Source organism: Lissotriton helveticus, chromosome 7 (assembly GCF_964261635.1).
Source record: "Lissotriton helveticus chromosome 7, aLisHel1.1, whole genome shotgun sequence".
Classification (NCBI taxonomy): domain Eukaryota; kingdom Metazoa; phylum Chordata; class Amphibia; order Caudata; family Salamandridae; genus Lissotriton; species Lissotriton helveticus.
Window position 1 is genome coordinate 1,571,140,667 of NC_136068.1, and position 15,667 is coordinate 1,571,156,333.

A 15,667-nucleotide genomic window follows, 5' to 3' on the forward strand; every position below is an offset into this window, starting at 1 on the left:
TGAAAAATTGCAGTCATATATATTGTATGCACTTAAGCTATGAATTAAATGCAAAAGTAAACACGCATTGTTATGCATTATTGCTTATTGGTATATGAGAAATACACATGAAATGGTTCTTAATATGGCTATACAGAAAGGAAGGTCGAGACCATTTCATCACATAATAAAATATTTGTGAACATACCAGCGGGCAGCTAAAGTCTATATAAAGTATCTAAAAATAGAAATCTTAGTTCTCTAGGAATAGTTTCTTACTTTAAGCAGAAGATCAGTGTCCCGGAAAAAAATATATAGAAAAATATTTTAAGGGGCTTGCTGAAAAAAGTTGCTGTCCGTGAACTGGATAGTAATTGTTCATGTGACTTTATTTTTTAAAAGTTGAAGGCCGAATTCAGGGAACGCCGTGTGCGAGTTTACTCAAAAGTCTCTATTTCTGTTCCGGAGAGAACATCATATCATTCAGGCTTTCGAAAAAACTGTCAACAGCTTCATGGGAAAGTTCCACTAAGTCGGAAATAGGTGTAACCATGCATTCATGCGCATGATTGTCTGCATTGACATTCTGATTTGCATTGCTGACAGAAGGTCGTACCTGTTTGATGCTGCTTTCATCTTGAACTTCACTACCCTTCAATCGCAGTGGTGAAGATTCCAGGAATGCCGTCATCAGGATTGGCAGCCTTTGAGGGCAGCACAAAGCGTGAACCTTGGTAGGAACCAACAGTGTATCTGCATCCACCGGCGCATCCGATTGTAGCGTCAGACAGGTGTCTAACACGCATTCTTCTCCGCATAGCAGACACCTTAGTACAGGTAAAACACACCTTTGCCACATTGGTCGAAATGATAGAAACCAAGTCATGTTTAGGTCTCCAAGCCGGGAGAGTCCCAGGATTTTTGATATCCGGTCCCGGTATCCAATGGCTAGGATCGTATCTTCCATTGTCGCGAGAGTTTGATCTGTGACATGGGTTGCCATAACGAAAAATAAGGACTAGGAATAGGATTCCTGCAATTAGTCCCAGGATCAGGGGAAGTCCGCCAAAAATCGAATGGACGAAATCTGGAAAAATACCCAGTATGGCTTTGAATGGTGTTAATGCCATCGAAAATACTGTCTTAAATACCTTTGAGACCCCAGTGGTATCAGAAATATTTAAGATTTCGCTCAGGATTTCCGCGAAATGTACGGGGGAATTGGTTGATAATAATGTATGTATCTCTGCAGTCGTCCTTGCGACTTGTAGATCATACGTTTCTTTTGATGACGTGAGCCTTGTAGGCGTCTGAAGAAGCACTGTTTTCATTCTGCTTAAAGTGTCTATTCGAATAGAAGTAATTTTCAAACTGGGCCATGCCCTCGCCTCCCTGTCTGGAAAGGAGCTGGGGAACAAAGCACGTCCACAGCACTTGACCTTCGCCGTCGTAGTGACGAGATAAGGAGTCCCGGGCATAAGACTACAACATCTGCGGTCTACAATAAGAATGTAACTCCCATTATAGAGTCTTTGAAAGAATGGTTCTATTTCAGTTGCAGGTGCGCCTTGCTGGTGACATGAAAGGTTGTATGAATTCCCTTCACAGGCTCCGTGCAAACTAATACCGTTACACAGAAGTGTGCCGCTTAGTGACATAGCACAATTGTTGCCACTAAGAAACACTTTCTGTCCTTTATTACTGACACATGCATGTGAATAGGGCAGGTTCCAAGTTGTTTTAAGGTACCCCTTTCCCAATTTCTCGTACATGCCAGCCTGTATATATTTTTGGCAGTATTGAAACCTGAAGGTTGAGATTGGAATATTTATGATTCCGTGGATTATCCATTCACTGACAGGTCGTTCTGACATTGTCAACGGTAATCTTTCTAGTTTTTCAATGCTCAAGATTGTATAATCAGCACCCTTCTGTGCCATACCGATTTGTCTATCAGTAAGGTTAAAGATTTGGAATAGTGACGTTGTGTTGATTAAACGCCAAGGCACATAGCCTGAACGCAGATTTTGTAACGTCCAGCCAAGCTGTACAATAGAACGCAATTGTGACTGACCATGTTGTAATAACAGTAAGTCTTGCGATAATATATCGATTGCTGAAGACACAATGCTGTCCAATGAAAATATTCTGGAGGACAGAGTCATTAACCCATTGTCCACTACAGAAAGTGATTTTTCCAAATTAATACGGTCAATTTCCCGTATTCTTTCTGCTGTTTCAATTTGAGTAACCTTCCAGGCCTCATTGTATGCTGCATATACAGAGGCTGCTATGAAACGCTTATGACGCTGTTTGCGTGGTCCCAGTATGAAATCACGCAAGTCAGCACCATCAGTAAGTAAAGTTAGGTGTTGCTTAATTTCAGGCAGTGTGGAAGTTTGTAGCCATTGAAGGCATAATTTGCCCACACTGTAGGTTGTTATTATCCCTGGGTGATGTCTTTGGGGATATCTAGGGTCTGGCCTTGTCATTATGAAACCCTGTGTTTTATTCAGGAATCTATCTTGACAGTGATTTGTATCTGTGGGCCAGATCAACCATTGTTTCCAATCAGGATGTGTTCTGTTTTGGTTAAGTATATGGTTTATGTCTATTTCTTCATCTGTTTCAGAGCTATTGCTAAACATTGTTGGCTTTGGAATAGACGGGTTATTTAATTCTTTGATTTTGGCTAAGCCAAGACAGGTGGTTTGTTGAACAGTGTCATTTAAAAATATCATTTGTTCTGGGATCATGCAGGCTCTAAACAAAGCTTCTAAACCCTGTACTTGCCATTCTTTTGTACCCCAAACACTTTTCAAATCAACATTTTTGTCCCAATAATCAAATCCAAAAGTATTCATCTTTTCAAAGAATATGTCTGAATATATCAATTTTGTGTTGGTTATCATGGTTTTCATCCCTGTCTTGTTTGACAATTTATAATAAAATGTTTCAGCATTACTAGTGTTAAAACCTTGAAAGTATGAATATTTGTCATAAACGGTTCTAGAGCTCCCTTTTGGAGGTGTAGCACAATGTTCCCATTGATTATAATTTAAAACATTTCTTGGTTGTGCAGATTTATGCAAAAAACTGTTACCATAATGGTTATAGCAATACATACTATCATAATTTGTAGAACCTTGCAAATAATCATGTTTTGTAAATTTAGCAGACATTACTAAGTCAGACATCATATTGTTTATACTTTCAAAGTCCCAATCATCAGCAAATGAGTTTGGTTTTGCAAAGTCACTCAAGGAGATCTTGATTTGGTGTGGATATTTCAGGATCTCGACCGGACCATAAATTTCATAGTCAGTGTTGTCCCAGGCTACCCCACCAGGTATTGGAATTGCTGTGAAGTTGGCTGAAGAAAGTTCTGAAGAAAGTTCTCTTTTCTCGACGTGTGAAGATGTGTGTGGTTTGAGGACCAAGTTGATGTTCTGACTTGCTGTGTCCATTTTAGCATATTTTCCCTCAATGAAGCGTCCCAAAGTAAATACCATGATGAGCCAAAGTATGAGGATAAATGCACCAAAACCCACCCAAAATTCAATCCATGGGGAAACCAGATATGTTTCTTTCAGTTGTTTCAAAAGTTCCTTAGCTTTGTCTTTAAAGGATTTTGATGATGGCTGTGTCTTTTGTTCGCTGAAACCTTCAGAGGAATCATCGAAGTTGATGAAGTAACCAGATGCAGTTCTGTCAATTGTTCCAATTGGTTCAGGATTTTTGTTTCTTGCATTTTCACTTGGAACTTCATTGTAGATTGGTGTGTCTCTGCTTAAATGTTTTTATTTGGGTTTTCAGAGGTCTTAGTTCTATTGCATTGTTGCATAGTCCTTGTTGTTCTTCTGTAGGCGTTTCGAATGTGATGAGCCTCTTTGATAGGACCTCTGTACTGGTAGCAAACCTTGGTGTTCTGCTACTTATTGGGAGTCCACTTGGCCTACCGTTTGTTATCGGCCACATGTTGTGGTTTTACCAGGTCGATGGATACAACTCGGTTCTCCTTTTTTCCAGCAAGTGGCGGTAGTACAACTGATCTTGTCCCGTTGACAGACAAGACAGGAACTGCTTTTCTGTAAGAAGGCCCAAATTCCTTCTTTACCGCGATCTTCTCCCTGACTAGATCCCCGACTTTTGGAATCCAGACAGGTCTTGCTGGGACAGGTGGTGATTCTTCAGTGGTTGTTGGCTGTTGTTTCAACTGTATGTTGCTCAGGTCTTTTCTTGTTTTGTTTAAGTCCTGCAAAATAGCCAAACGGTCTTTGACATCAAAGGTTTTTTCTATTACCACTGAAGTCTGACTATCAAGGTCAGAGATCAACATCCTAGTTCCGAATAATAATTCGTACGGACTGAATCCCTTCAGAGAATTTCTTGGCAAGTTATTTAGACTACGTTGGACACTTATTAGATGTTTGACCCACCCAGCTCCCGAACCTAATATCCTTTCTATTATAGATTGCTTTCTGCCTTGGTTTTTTCTTTACACCATCCCATACCCTCAGGAAGGAAGTGAGAAGATTCCCGCTGGGCTGTGCTCATTTGGCCATGTTTCCCCCCCAGGCTGGTTTGCCTGAGTGAAAACAATGGTCGAACGTAGCATGCTCTTAGCGTATATGCCATTTAGACTCGCAAATCTTGTATAACAGTCCGGACGTCAGCCGAGTGCCGTGGATCTACATTATAAGTGGAAACTAGCCTGTTTATGTTAATCGCAAGCCATTCTTTTTGCTGGTAATATTATCTGCCTTGATTCGACGAGGTATTAAACTGCTTCTCTCCCCTCTGCGATCTCTGTTGCAGTTTGGGCAGTTTTTTACAAACATGGTGTAGTGCAGGCTCATGCCTGGCCACCAGTACCGTGATTGTAATTCTTCCAGAGAATCTTTTAATTTAAGGTGTCTGAGACCCTCGCCCATGTGTGCGTCTGCGATTAACAAGTTTCTCCTGTCCATGTTTGGAATCACTCTATCCCCCACTCCAGGGATTCGAGCAAAAGGGACGGAGTTTGCATCGATTATGTATGTATAATTGAGTGGATAGTTGATCGGTAACGCTGAGCAGTCGCCTTTTGATGACGTTTTCACCGCCAGCAATGTTTCACCGTCAATGTATTTTAATGTACGCTTTTTTCGATCTACGAGAGCCGATTTAGTGGCTGCCGCTGCGGCTGCTTCAGCCAATGAATTCCCCACAACGTGAACGCCATCACGCTGATGACTCAGTGAGTGTGTCACGTGAGTCTTTGGTAGTTCTTTTTTCAAAAGAGCTACTTGTTCCCAGAGCAGTCTCTGCTTTATTGGTGCATCTGTGTCATCTTTGTAACCGTTCTGAATCCATGTCTGCAAATCCTTGTTATATGCTTTGACGCAGTAATATGAATCTGATACTATAAGTGTCGGGAATTCGCGATCCGCATTATCTAGCGCCATTTTCAAAGCTATTATTTCAGTTTGTAGTTCTGATTTAGTTTCTACTGAGTGTGATTTTGTTAATAGAGGTCTTAGTTTACCTCCGCGCCACACTTCTTTTGTAATCTCACATGTGGGATTGTATGCATGTTCTCCCCAAACGGAGGGTTGAGCATGTCCGTCTGTATAGATTACACAGGCGTAATGTCGTAGAGGCAGAATGTCGATTGGCAGAGGATACGTCTTTTCATATTTTTGATTTTTTAATTCTTCTAGTTCTCAAAAAATTGTCAACCAGGCTATACTTGATAATTCATATCCTTCGTATAGAATTTTTAGATGGGCAATTCTGGATTTTTTGAAGTTGAATTTGTAACCCTCTGCAGCGAACCCAAGTATTATGGTGTTCACTCTTTTCAAGTGAGTCTCCAAGTCATCATCTGTTAAGTAAATGTCATCGACATAAGATAATGCTTCATCATCATATAGTTGTAGTAATTCTGTTACTCTCGCTGAGAATACCCCTGGGCTGTTCTTGTACCCCTGGGCTAACCGACAGAATTGTTTTTGAGTGCCATTTACTGAGAATGCAGTTAAAGATCTGCTCTCTGGTGCTATGTTTTGACAAAAGAATCCATTGGAGATGTCCAAGGTTGTTTTGTATTTTTTGCGCACTATGTTATTCATTAGTGCAGCACTGTGTGAGTTTTGCACTGCAAAGGTTTTGCAACATGTGTTAAGGTGTCGGTAATCCAAAACTAGACGGTATGAATTGTCTGGTTTGGAGACCGGAAACAAAGGATTGTTCATTTGTGAGGTGCAAGTTTCAATCACCCCCTGGTATTCTAGCTGGTCTAGTATTTCATTTACCTGTTTTTTAGCTTCTTGCTTAAATGGGTACTGCCTTTGTGCAGTTGGTTGTGATTTTAACTGGATTTTGTGAGGAGGAGAATCCTCATCCCATCCTACATGATTTTTATATAAAGCAGGTGCTAAGGCCACTGCCCACTTTCTAGCAAGTGTGTATTTTTTATGAATCGGTATTTGATTCGAGAAGGCAGGCATAATTACCTCTTCGCCATGAGGGCACTCCCTGACAAATTCTGGTGGCCAGTCTTTTTCAGCTAGAAGGATGTCATAGCCCTTGGATAGGTTATCCCAAAATAGTCCCCTTATTTTCCTAGTCTTATCTCCCTCTATACGTAATGTTATCTCGTATATCTTGTGGGGCTTGCTAACTCTGGTATCTGCAGTTTCCACTTGAAGGTATTCATTCGTGTCCACTGTCTCCAGATGATTCATAAGGACTTTGCGAGCTATGCTCACCTCTGCTGCGCTGTCTAGCATTGTCTGAGCCCACTCTCCGTTTTTCAGTTGTGTCCTCAGTATTCTCGGCATTGTTAACTACCTTGATACTGGCTACCTTCTTTTTTGGAAATTGTAATTTCTTTTTCAGTTGAGCAGGTTCCTTGTCTTTGGACTTGGCGTGCTCTTCTGATCGTCCTCTTCTTTCCGATTTCTGCGAGGAATTCTGAAAAGATTGAGAGGGACGTGTATCAATGTCTTGATATCTATCAGGTTTTTTAATATTATCCCTATTTCTAAGGTTATATCTATTCCCAGAGGGGTCACTCTGGGGTGACCTTTGTCTTGGGTTTGGAGATTTCTCTCTTCGCCTAGGCGACCTTCCTCTGGACTGGAATTTCTTTTCTTTAGGATTGGATTGTTTGTTTCCATCCCAGTTCTTTTTTGGTGAATTATTATTATTGTTAAAAAACATTTTTTGTGGACTTGTAGTCAGTTGCGGTTTTACTGGTATTCCACCTAGACTATCTCTGCCTAGTTCTTCATAGGATTTTTCTATGATTCTGGCAATTTCAGCTGGTTGGTCTGCTATATCTGTCTCTTTTAACCTCTGGCGGATCGCCACGTTAGCTGCTTCACCCTTTATGTTGGCTAGTAATATAGCCGAGACCTGCTTGAAGTCTTTCAGTAATTTCATACCAAGAGTTAAAGCAGGTTCTGGACCGTATTCATCTTGAATTTGTTTAAGCACATCTGGTATTACCGAAATGGATGGAACACCGTGCGTTTTTGTGTAGATGGAAGCAAAGACTGTACCCCAAGTGTCACAGTCCTCAATGTGTGGTGCGATTCCCATTGGGAGACATATAGTCAGAATCCTGTGTTTTTCCAGCGGGGTGGTGTCAGGAAACACCGCCTCTATTTGGGTAATTTTCTGTGCCAACCAGAATGGTATTTGTTCCCGTTTAGCTGGAACCTTACCTAGGCAGGATTGGATGTTCTGTGGTGTAATTTTATTTGTGTTCCCCTGGTGTGGGGTCAGCTGTGGTAGTTTAATCGCTGGCTGAATTGTTGAAGTCCGCATTACATACTGAACTAATTGTCTATGAATTTTTAGTAATTGTTTCAGCTGTGTTAATAATTCAGCTGCAGGCATCCTATCGATGTCTGGATGTGGTGTGTATCCGGCTAGGACCGGCCACGTTGCTCCTGGTCTTCCTAAAGGACCGAGCCTTGTAATGTGATTATTGTGTTTTAGGGCGCCATCAAATAAGAGCAAATGCTCTTGAAATTTGAGTGGTACTTCCACCTCCTCGAAAGGAGTGTATGTTTCAGGAGGTTCCTCTACTTTGTAATAGTGGAAGTACTTTGTTACAGCATTAGCTGCTGGAAAATGTATCCATGTATAGTATACCTCTGTCTGCCGATATTCGTGTGCCTCAATTACGAATATGACTGTGCCACCTCTAGGTGTCAGTCCATTTTCTATAAGTTTTAAGGTTATAGATCTCCTTTTGGCGACCTGGATGAGTATTATATCCGGGTCTGCTGTTTGCATGGTAGCATCAGCATCTGCTATTTCAGTAGCTAATCTAATTGCCTCTCTTTCATCATCACTCTCTGCCATTTTACAGACAGGATGGTATTATGTTTGTTTGCAGATCAGGTTTCTTATGGAGACAGAGATTAGATGCACAATATTCTGGAACTGTTTTATCCTTCAACGTTGACTTGACCAAAAACCATACATAGGAGTTCCCTCCTGCGAGGTTTTGGAGGATATAACCTTTCACCCACTCCAGACGTCTTTGGAGTATTTGGGAAAAGGGGTCTGAGTGAGAAAGCACGACTGAGTTACTCTAAATGTCTTACGTTAGTTTTATCGCCCTTTCCAAACGCGTTGGGCGCCATGTAGTGTAGCTCCTATTTTCCCAATAGGCTCTGCGCATTGGAATAGTACCTACAGCAGTAAAGGCCTAGACCAGACGTTAACTAGGTCTACTACTGTCGATACTAGACTTAATTTTTGGGTTTGCCAGCTAAGCTCAGAGTTCGCTAGAAACTTTCTCGAATGTTCAAGGCAGGATTAACTCCCCTGATTAGACAAGAAGGGATTTAGTTTCTGACAACCATAGAACATGACAACTTTGCTCTCCCCTAATCAAGAGTCAATCTCAAGAGTCGTGTGAGCACAAGGCAATTATTTTACTCAGTCAGTACGTGCATTCTTAGTCTCATCAGAATGTAGAGAAAAGGAAGAGACGGGCGTGTTCAATAAAAAGGTGTTATTTATTGATCAGTCTCATTTTCTCGTACAAGAGAAATGGATCGATATTATTGCAATACTTATAGTTAAGTAAAGTGCATACATTAAAAGCAATAGTATAAAATAATACTGTAAAAACATTGATATGGTTTCTGAGCCATATGATGTTTTAAAATGATTAAAATATATTTACATACACATATACCTTTGACTAAACGTACTCAACTGGTGTTTCTAGATACGCCTACCCCGTGTACCTGACCTAAGTCTAATGCGTGGGCGGGAATAGAAAGTTACAGTTTAAGTTAAGTTTGTTTTTGCCAAGTGAATAACTAAAGAATTCTCTGTGAGGGGTTATTCAGTTCTGTACCTGGAATTTAGGATGGATGAGGAATGGTATCTCTTTCTCTGCTCTCGATATTCCAGGCTGCCTGCGAGGGCTACCCGGAAGCGCCGGTGCTGGGTCTCTCGGCTTGAGATAGCAGCGCGTCTCTCAGCGCGTCAGGAAGGCGGGGCTGCTGCCAGCGGGGTCTGCTTCTGCTCTCGGCTTCGGCAAGTATGGCTGCTCCGTCTTGTCACCACGCGTGTGTTTGCATAGGGCAAGGTCGGCAATATTTATACCTTAAAGGTGCCGGGATTGACGTAAGGATGGACATAGGTACGTCAATAAAGATGTCATACGACTTGCTCGTTAGCACATTCTTTACTAAAGTTCTCTGTGAAATCAAAACAATGGCCGCACGGATTATCCAGGTTGTCATAGGTTTGATTTGTTATGAGAACGTCGTATGCCTTATCAGGGGCTGGAGGAATGTCGCTTGTCTAATTAGATCTCAAGCGTTATGACCTAATCAGATAACACGTTCCTGTGCCGTAGTGTGACTGCGTCAGATAACGGTATCTGCATCATGGGGGATTTCTTGCCTCATGGGCTGACTGTTAGTTAACTAGATAGTTAGTTTAACCAGAATAGGGTCAGGAATAGGGGGATCGATTCAGAACCTATAGAAATACACGACAGTTTGGTCCATACTAGACCACGGAGAGAACTGAAACAGTGTACCAACACCCTCTGGAATACTATCCCAGTACAAGGCCACTATCCATGTGGCAACTGTGCGGCCTGTCCACAGACACATAAGACCCTAACGGTCGATATCGGGACCACTAGACCCTGGAGGCTCACAAAACACACGAATTGCAACTCAGACAAACTCATCTACTTGATCACGTGCCCATGCAAGAAGCAATATGTGGGTCATACAACGAGAGCCATTAAGGCTCGAATCAGTGAACACAAAAGTACGATCCGCTGCAAGAAACAATCTACGGGCCTCACAAATCATTTTCTTGAGGCAAAACACAAAGCAGAGGATCTGACTTGGGTGGTTCTGGAACAGCCGTACATTCCACCACACATTGCTGATGTTTCGCACTTTTTATTTGTTAAAGAGCAGCGATGGATTTTCAAATTAAAAACTGATGTGATTGGACTGAATGACAACATTCCGTGGCTCTCTATCTGAACACACTCTCCGGGCTCTTCAACCTGCGTGTGCACTATTTGCCATGACGATACTCCTCCGTCCCTATGTTGGGGACTTAGTGCGCACCTCCAGGTGCTGTGATCTAAGCGACCACTCAGACCCTTAAAGTGGTAGCTGCCATACGCAGCCTTCTCCACCAGCAGGGTGCACCAATATAGGAAGGGAGTGCGCCTGGGGGGATTGTTTAATTACTTTTACACTCTAGGTTTCATTAGACTCCAATATTACAAAGGGGCTGCCTGACTTGGTTGGCCATTTACATTTGCACAGGCAGGCTTCTTGCAAGCAGTCCCCAGCCTCTAAGGACGTACATTCTTGACTCTCTGGGGAGGGCTCCAGCCATTGTTTTGCCTGGCACAGGTCCTGGTAACACCTACCCCGAGGGGCATTTTTATCTGCATGAAGGTAGATGTCTCACACTAATTAACACACTTGGTTGTAGCGACAGGGGCGTACATAACTAGCGCATGCACATAGCAGCGCCCCCAATCACAGGCGTCCGACTTGGGGTGCATGGGTCTCATATTCGTGAGTTTCCTCGTGTTGACTGATACCCCTCTCACCTGCCTAGTCGGCTTGATTAATAGTCTAGGCAGAAGTGACTGCACACGAGTTATTTTTGCTAATATTTCCTTATCACATCTGGTAGTACGAGGCGGCGCCTGAGAAGCCTGTGAGTGTCTGTCGGGTGTTCCCAAGATGCGCCTGCGCCTCGTGGACACCAGATAAGAGATGCGGATAGAACAGCCTGAACACGGGTACCGCGAGAGAGTCTGACGAGCGCACCCGTTATGCGCATGCGCCTACCTTCAGACGCGCGATTCGGGTAGTGTTCTCATCATGGGTAGGGACGTTTAGCCACACATGCGCGCTATCGCCTGTGCCGTGTAGGCGCATGTGCCGGGTAGCGTCTCAACAGCGCACAGGCGCTGTCACAACGGAACTCTTACCAGCTGGGAATCATCAACCCACTAGCGCCACTATATAACTGGCCCCAACCGGTCCGTCGGTGCCTCCCTTTCGGCTCGTGAACCCGCCGTGAGGTACCGACGGACAGGTGAGTTTGGGACTGGTGTGGTTTAGATTGTGTGGTGGTCTAGCGTGGCCTTTGAGTCTGGCAGGGTAGGCGTCTTGTCTTCTTGACCCTAGACATGCTTGTTTGGGATGAGGGTTTTACTCTGTGCCTCCTCCTTAATTACCCCTCGTTTTTCAAGTTGATTAAAGTGAAATTGTAACAAGTGGATACAGATGCTGTACAGTTGTTCAGTATAGGTATAGAATTAAAGTGAAACTGTATTAAGTGGATACAGATACTGCACAATTGTTCAGTATAGGTATAGTACTAAGCAACTTGTTTGGAATCAATACTTGACAATATGCATTGAGGTTACATTATAAATGATTCGCCTAATGCGGTCATCTGGTCTTTCATGGTGAGATCCCTTTTTGTGGGCAATTTAGAAAAATAATTGGGTTATGTAGACAGTACAGTGTATTGTAGGTTTGACAGTGATCTGATCAAGGTACTGTCTTCATTTACACGTCTAGAGCGGGGCCTTATCTTTCCGAGCAGTTGCCGGGTGAGGTGAGGCTTACTTCCCACATATTGATGGGTAAGTGTTAAATTTATATATCTTTCTTGGTTTTGAAATTTTACACAGTAGCACTGTTTGGTGACGTTATTTCTCGCACCACTGGAGAATCATCATATATCTGAGGTTGCTGGAATGATTGCTGGTTATGCACAGTATTAATACGCAGTGCCTTGGGCATATTCAAATAATTTAGATTGATTATGTTTTACCAGGCGCCACGTGGTTATTCAATTTGTATTTGGTTTTCTTTTGACTTTTTTATTATAGGGAAGACCAATCGCATCCACTGAGCAACTCGAGAAGATGCGGTAGGATGGTCGTGTTCGACCACTCTTAGTTTACCTACAATATGGTTTTCTGATTTAATTACTTACTTTTTCATTCCTACACATTTGGTAGTGTAATCTGCAGTAGCATTTTGAAAGCTTGGCCCTGATGAATGCCAGTGAATTTACACAGTACGGCAGAAACATGTTGGCCTGATTATCTTTGTTTTCTACCAAGCAAGCTGGACAGTGATTATTTTACACTGTCATTACACTATTTTTAATCTGACGTCCAGGCAAGCACTAATAAAGGTCTTCGTTTGCCTTGACAGCCATTTTAGCCACTGCACTATTTGTATATTTTTTTGCACTGCACTTATTAAGTACCACCTTGCATTAACATTTGCGGTATCCAGACCATGACTCAGTCATGCATTGCTAATATACACCTGGGCGTTTGCAGACTGACCATGGCCTGAGTGTCCTACATGATGAGGCTCCGCCATTTGGGTGGTCTGACAGGACTAAAACCAGCAATTGTTGATAGTCAATGTGTTTGATCTATCTGGTTGTTGTGTGTATTTGCTTTTTCCAGCGCGATTTCTGAGCACCTCAGCGTTACCCGACTGACAGGTACTTTTGTTCTTTAGGTTGTCACACTGGGGGTATTTACCTGGTAGGTCGTTAAACTTTCCCTCGGACCCTCCTTCACTAATTTGTTGTATAGCCATTCAGATGGCACCTGTCGCCCTGGCAGTTAACACAGCCCTCCTATCGCGCCCACATTACTTGTGAACTTGCGCACTTTCTGTCCATCAATGTGGGCTCGGTAGCATCCCCAGCAGTCCTATGGGAGGCCATGAAGCCCACCATGAAGGGTGTTGATATCTCGTGGTGTTCAGCAGCGCGGAGGGAGAAGCGTAGGGACCTGGTGCGGCGGGAAGCGGAATTGGAGGACCTGGAGCGCAGGGGTCGGGGGGAAGATGGCGAACGGATACGACGTCAGCTGGTATTGGCGCAACAACAGTATACCTCAATATTGTTGGATGAGGCCCGCCAGGCTTGGCTGGCCACACAGAGCCGCATATATCAATGGGGCGATAAATTGTGCAAAATGCTTCACCGCCTGTGTCAGGGCATTATGCATGCACAGCCACTGCCCCAGATAGTCGCCCCAGATGGGGAGCCGCTGTTGGAGCCCGGAGCGATAGCGGGTAGCTTTGCCTCCTACTACGAAACCCTGTATGCGCCCCGGGAGTGCCTAGATGCCGCCATGGTGCAGCTCTTCATAGATGATCTTCCGCCACGGGCCGTTTCGGATGAGGTTCGCGATGTACTTGACCGGCCACTGACGGATGACGAGCTGGGCACGGCCCTGGGTGAACTAAACCCGGGCAAGGCACCGGGCCCGAATGGGTTTCCATGCAAATTTTTTAGACACTACGCGACACAGTTGACACCCCACTTCCGGCCGGTTATCGAGGAGGCGCGTGAGCAGGGTATGCTGCCTCCGGACTGGAGACATGCGGAGATAGTAATTTTTTTGAAGCCGGGGCGCCCCCCTAAGAAGCACGAGTCCTACAGACCTATTTCACTGCTCAATACCGAGGCTAAGATTTTGGCGAAGGCCCTCGCCAACAGGCTCAAGCCCCACATCACGGACTTGGTCCATCCGGACCAGGCCGGCTTTATGCCCCAGCGGGCCACTCGACATAACATCAGGCGAGCTCAAGTTGCGATTTCAGCCTGGCGGGGTCTGGGAGAGCAGGCGGCATTGCTGCTGGCAGACATGGATAGGGCATTCGACTCTTTGAGCTGGACATATCTTTTTGCTCTCTTGGGTCGCTTGAATCTGGGTCCCCGATTCATGGCATATATACGGCTCCTCTACACGGATCTGACGGCAGCGGTGCGCGTCGGTGGTGGCGTTTCCCGTTCTTTCAGTATCCAGCGGGGAACTAGGCAGGGGTGCCCCCTCTCCCCGTACCTTTTTGCGCTCACAATGGAACCCCTCGCGGCGTGGGTGCGGATCGATGCCCAGTTGAGGGGCTTTCAGTGGTCATCGGGTGTGGCGGATAGAATAGTTCTATACGCCGACGACATGTTATTTTTTCTCACCAACTTGGATCGCTCGGGGCCTCGTATTATGCGGATCCTGCAAATTTTCGGAGAAACGTCGGGGCTATATATGAACCCTGGGAAGTCCACCCTCTGGACTCTAGGAGGACTCTAGGAGGTCCGCAGCCACTGGGTGAGTGGGCCGATGGGCTGCAGGTGACGGCAGACGGTGTGAAATATCTCGGGGTATACCTCACAGAAGATGCTTCTGTAGCCCTGGAGCGCTCTGGGAACGTACGCGAGAAGATCTTAAGGCATGGGCCAGGATGCCACTTTCCATTCAGGGCAGATCTGCCATTTTTAAGATGGTCGCGCTCCCACGCCTACTGTATCAATTACAGAATCATCCGGCGTTGGTCCCGCACACCTGGTTCCGGCGACTGAACGCGGCATTGAGTGGCTTTTTGTGGGAAGGGGGCGCCATCCTTGTTGTGTTGCGGACTTGCTTCCGCTCCACATATGGAGGGGGCCTGGCCACGTCTGACATGTTGTCCTATTATCAAGCATCCCACCTACTAGTACTCAACGACTGGTGGTACGCGGACAGGGGTGATCCTGCTTATGCGGTGGAGCGTTTCCTCATGGGTTCTGCCTCCCTGCACACACTGTTGTACTCGGCGTCGCTTCGGAGGTCTCGGCCGTCCGTCACGCGGGTAGTCTTTCAGATCTGGTGGCAGGCCCTGCGCAGGGTGGGCTGGTGGAATGTCCTGACCCTGGAGACCCCATTGTGGCAGAATGGACGACTGCCTCAACTAGCGGCCCTGGTGGGCTTTCGACATTGGGACGCGATAGGCATCTCTACCCTGGGTGACGTCATGTCTGGGGGGGTGCTCAAGTCCTTTGCCATGTTGCGGGAGCAGTTTGACATGCCACATGCCCAATTTTACAGGTACGTCCAGTTCCGGCATGCTCTACCCCCGTATATTCAGGGAGTGGAAGATATGCCGGAATTTAGTCCCATTGAGGCCAAGGTCTTCATGGGGGAATTGCCTGACAAAAAGATTTCCCGCATACACCAGACCCTTGTGCGCCACAGAGCCTCAGACCTTGCCCATCTCAGGTCCCAGTGGGAGCGGGATGTTGGGGAGCTTGATGAGGAAGATTGGGTGGAGGCCCTGGAAGGGCCCAGGGGAGTGGCCATTTCCACGCGCTTGCGATTAATACA

General features: G+C 44.9%; 1 protein-coding gene across 5 annotated transcripts in view; it reads left to right on the forward strand.

The window, feature by feature from the left end:
- Positions 1-15,667, forward strand: part of DKKL1 (dickkopf like acrosomal protein 1) — a 1,301,767-nt gene that overhangs the window by 528,320 nt on the left and 757,780 nt on the right. Inside the window, exon 2 of one of the 5 annotated variants that reach the window (XM_078655085.1) lies at positions 12,386-12,426. The exons of the other annotated variants lie outside the window; for them this stretch is intronic. The gene's annotated coding sequence lies outside the window, so the exon portion shown is untranslated. The remainder of the gene's footprint in view (positions 1-12,385; positions 12,427-15,667) is intronic. 5 annotated transcript variants of the gene reach the window in all.